Source organism: Periophthalmus magnuspinnatus, chromosome 20 (assembly GCF_009829125.3).
Source record: "Periophthalmus magnuspinnatus isolate fPerMag1 chromosome 20, fPerMag1.2.pri, whole genome shotgun sequence".
Taxonomy (NCBI): Eukaryota; Metazoa; Chordata; class Actinopteri; order Gobiiformes; family Gobiidae; genus Periophthalmus; species Periophthalmus magnuspinnatus.
Genome location: NC_047145.1, coordinates 4,450,031 through 4,455,092, shown reverse-complemented (window position 1 = coordinate 4,455,092; position 5,062 = coordinate 4,450,031). Strand labels below are relative to the sequence as shown.

At 38.9% G+C, this 5,062-nt stretch overlaps 1 protein-coding gene across 1 annotated transcript in view; it reads right to left on the bottom strand.

Moving 5' to 3' along the window:
• The window catches only part of idi1 (isopentenyl-diphosphate delta isomerase 1), a 491,925-nt gene that overhangs the window by 32,229 nt on the left and 454,634 nt on the right, over positions 1–5,062 (bottom strand). The gene's annotated exons all lie outside the window — the stretch shown is intronic.

Genomic DNA, 5,062 nt, shown 5'->3' with positions numbered 1-5,062 from the left:
AGGTTACATGCAATTTTTTTTTTTAATGCAAAATTTCCAAATTGTTACGTCAGTGGTAAAGTTTGATAATCAATTATAATGTACAAAAAATCAAGTGCACCAGGGAAAAAATTAACAGAAAAACACAATATTCAAATATAAATAATTACTAATACGTAACTAAAAATATTCCATGGGTCAGGAAACTTTGATATGTAGCCACTAGATGCTGTCAAGAGCTACAGTGCCATTTAAAGCTGCACCGTGTAACTTGGAGTGTATTTAACTACGTATCACAAGCGTTTTATTCCCTTGAAAAACATGCGCTGTGAGTGGGCTTGCATTTCCACAGATCTGATCTATAACTTAGCATGGTGGCGTCATAGTGTACTTAGTTTAATACCGTACCGTGGAACACCAACGCAATAACATCTCCATGGTGCAACTCTATCCTCAGACCCAAAGCAAACAAAGGAAACAAAGGGAACACAGTCATTAAAAGTTGAATAGGGACGTTTAAGCTGAAACTGGAGACAACAGCTGTTTACAGTTTCAGTGTAGTCCACCAGTAATCTGAACAGAAGAAGCGACTTGGATGAGCAGCAAAATCTACAACACTCTTGGTCCAGTTGACAGATTTAATTTCGTCTTTTGCCATGTCTCAGACCTGGACGACTGAGGGATTAACACAGATTTCCTATGCGTTTGTGAATAAAATGTTTCCATATGCATAACTTGGCCCAAACTCCCCATCACCTTGTTATCATCCACAATACACGGACATTGTAGAAGTAAATGTAATACTGAACACGCCTCACCGCTTCCTTTAAAATATATCGGCTCTATCTATTTTAGCATCAGCTCCTTTTCCCCAAGCTAAATTACTAACGTGTTTTTTGTAGATACGTTTAATACATTCTTTACATTCAAGAAACTCAATCTTGCTCCCCAACGCTATCAATGTCATTTTAATCAGAGTGCATAAAAGCCCGGCGTTTTCCCATGTTTGAGTTATGAGAAACTGATAGGGGAAGATGTATTGAATTACAGGTCCAATTGGATATAATACTTGACTATAATTGAGTTCTGGAGGATAAATATTCACTTGAAACTTCATTCGAGCAGAGGCTTGGTGTCACTTTGAGCTCGCAGATACTAAACGTGTGATTCCCGTTTCACTATTTCGTGTTTTTTCCCCCAATTTTAGTCAAAAGATAAACAAAAAACTTGAGACATCGCAGTTAATTTATGTAGTGTGTGTGAAGTACTTGGCCAGGAGCGTAGTGTTGTGTTCAGCTCCTGTGTGAAGAAAAGTTAGAATGTTTTGTATTTTTTTTCAAACTTTGTACTTTCAGGGCAAAGGATTAGGGTTCATATGTGGTTTTTAATGAACGATTTAAGATATTTACACTAGTTTTGAATAATTCTGGGTCATAAATGTGTCTCAGTGTTGCAAATCAAAGCATAGTAAGGCAATACATATATTCATTTTGCTTCAGTTAAAGGTGCATTATGTAACTTTTCTGCAAGAGAGAGTATGCCACATGTTTTGTCTCCATTGAAGATGTTATTACTTTGTCCAGAATGTACAGTATGGTATTAAACTTATAAATCTCCATGGAAACAAGCAGACAATGACTCCAGGCCAAGTTACAGGTCAGATCTGTGGCAAGGTGGCCCTTTTCAGAGTGAGAGTCCATTCTTTTTAGTCAGTTAAGTAATAAAAATACCAGAATAAATGCAAGATTGAGACGTTGAATTAATGCTATACTGTGGAGCATTCAAGGCAAAGCAATAGCATTTCCATAACATTAGAAGACCTAATTACAAGTGAATTTGAAATGTTTTAAATTGCACTTTGGCAGCTGCGTGTAAATAATATTTTTCAGATTGTTTTTGGAGCCAGAGTTATCACAAATCTCGCTGTGGTTTGGGTTTTTTCATTAAAATGCACAAATATATCTCCCCATTTCAATTTCATTTTGGTTCTGTCAAATCAGTACAATTATTGCATCAAGTATTAAATGTGTCATCAATTGTTTAAATACAGGATTAGTTGCAATTAATGTTCGTTACAGTCCTAGTTTTTGCATGCATATGGGTTTCAGCTTTCTGTTATGGGTGACATTTTGAGGACTTTTCACAATTCAAAAGGTATAATATTTTTGTTAATAATTCATGTCATCATTCTGAACCCCATGGATACAGGCCCGACTGTTACTGTTTAAAATGTGGCCAAAAACTGCCTTTTTCAGTTAGTCGCTTTCACCTTTTTTGTTTAAAACGTCTTGATCACAGGCTCCTGAAAACGTGTTGTATTGACAGGTGACCAGACCCAAAACATAGACAGAACACCGCATTGTTGTAGCAGTCTGTTTTCACACTCAGGTCTCTCTCCTCTTCTCCAGTGTTGTGAGAATAATTCACCTCTCCTCTTCATCCATTAGATTATCGCTGTGTGGCCGTGACCATCACCGGAGCAAATGGTCAATTATGATGTTTATTATGGGGCGTACAGACAGCCGGGGGCCTTCAGGGGGCAGCGGCGAGGAGGGCAGGACCACGCTCTGTCTCTGTATGACACCTGCCACTGCAGCCAACGCACAGACAAACCATTTGGGCACGGATTTCCCCAGAGAGAAAGAAGAGAGAAGGGGGGAAGAGAAAGAGGAGAGAGGGGGGAAGAGGGGAGAGAGAAAGAGGAGAGAGGAGAGGGGGGGAAGAGGGGAGAGAGAAAGAGGAGAGAGGAGAGGGGGGAAGAGAGAAAGAGGAGAGAGGAGAGGGGGGGAGAGAGAAAGAGGAGAGAGGAGAGGGGGGGAGAGAGAAAGAGGAGAGAGGAGAGGGGGGGAGAGAGAAAGAGGAGAGAAGAGAGAGGGGGGAAGAGAAAGAAGAGAGAGGACAGAAGGGGGAAGAGAAAGAGGAGAGAGGAGAAAGAGAGAGAGGGGGGGGAGAGAAAGAGGAGAGAAGAGAGAGGGGGGAAGAGAAAGAGGAGAGAGGAGAGAAGGGAGAAGAGAAAGAGGAGAGAGGAGAAAGAGAGAGAGAGGGGGGAAGAGAAAGGGGAGAGAGGAGAAAGGGGAGAGAGGAGAAAGGGGAGAGAGGAGAAAGGGGAGAGAGGAGAAAGAGAGGGGGGGGAGAGAAAGAGGAGAGAGGAGAGAGGGGGGAAGAGAAAGGAGAGAGGAGAAAGAGAGAGGGGGGAGGGGAGAGAGAAAGGGGAGAGGGGGGAAGAGAAAGAGGAGAGAAGAGAGAGGGTGGAAGAGAAAGAGGAGAGGGGGGGGATCTGTAGAGAGGCAAGCCTGCTCACGGTAAGAATACATGATTTTCTAGGTATTTTTAAGCACCAAAAACACGTGCAGCTAAATAAATACAAAATAGATTGATTTAATGCCATTCTATGAGACATTCCAGGCTACGCCAAACATCTCCACAAAACACGGAGACCGCAGATGCTCCACCAGAAAAGTCAGACCTGTGGAGAGGCAAGCCCGCTCACAGTAGGAATGCATGTTTTTGAGGCATTTTTGAGCAATAAAAACATGTGTAGTTGAATAAATCCAAAGTCCAAACAGAACATTCCAAGGAGATGCCGTGATCGTCTCCTCCATGAGAAAAGTTACATAGTGCATAGTATTGTATTCATAAATTAGCCTATGGTCATGTATAGTATATATTTATTTATTTATTTATTTACCAAATGAAACACATACTCTTTAATACGGTACAAACATTGACTTTTATTGTTACTGAGGTGCACTGTCACAGACCTAGCAGCAGATCACTCCTTTACATCATTCTCGTTGCCTGTTAAGAGTTCTCTCTCACATTTTAGTTCATTTATTTTACATTTTTTACACATATTTACACACAATTAGGTACAATATTGCCATTCGGACATGCCTTATAAGTATTATCTCTCAAAATAAAGTCATTTTATTTACTTAATGATCGCTATGGGTACAGTTTCCATGGCTGAACAGACGACATAGATGCTACCTCTTTAGTGTGTGATGCCATTTCAAAATAATATAGACAAAAATAGGACGTTTTTGTAGTAACTTGTGTTCTATATGTTAAAAATAATGTCTCTAAGCTGCCTCTAAGTTAAGTTAAAATGTTTTCAGTTGAACATGTTATGATAAACTGTAAAATGTGTGTAAGATAATGCATCATTTTTGGTATTAAACTCTTGAAAAAGGCAGTCCCGTCCAACTGTAGTCCCAGCAACATGTTAGAATGTACACAGAATGGACAGATGGGATTTTAAGTCTGAAAAATGACCAAAGTGACACAATGTAAGAGGTAAGGGAGACATAGGTCCAATAGTTACATTTTAGGCCCTCTTCAGATCTTACAGTGCAATTTTCGTTCTCAAAATGCAAAAGTGCATTGATCCCCTTTATTACTATAGGCTTTAGGATATCTTATTTAAGCCTGTAAGGTACTAGTTTTTTCACTAGCTAAACTGGGTTGCATGGCCACAAAATATAAACGGTAAAATAAATGTAAGATGTTTATTTCATTAGGGATTGAGTGAACAAATACATTTAGGTGTCTAGGTACTTATTAAAGCAGACCTGTTGTGCCGTGGATCATTATGTTATAATTTGGACATTTTAATTCACAACATTGATCCAAAACGACTTAATAAAAAAGAGCCATTAAGTTGTCGGCACATCCTGTGGATAGCTTCGAGTAGTGGATTTTTTTTTCCATTTGTACCAAAATGACTACTGATGCAGCCGAATCTTATGTGTATCACTGATTAAGAAAGAATGAAGTAATGTTCAGAGCAGTGGGTGTATGCTGGTGGCGGTGAAAACGGGATTCATCTGCAATATGGCATCTTGAAACAACTCTAACACTGTTAAATGTTCTGAAACATCAATCTTGCAGAGTAGGTTTGCTTTAACAAAAAATAAAAATGATATATGGTAAGTGGTACAATTATTTAGTACAAAAAAAGCAAAAGTAATTAAAAATATGAATGAATTAAAATTATTTGAATGAAATAATATAAGTGACAGTTAAAAAAAATAAAATTACTTAAATATTACTTTGGGGCCAATCCTTTTTTTTTTTTTTAACC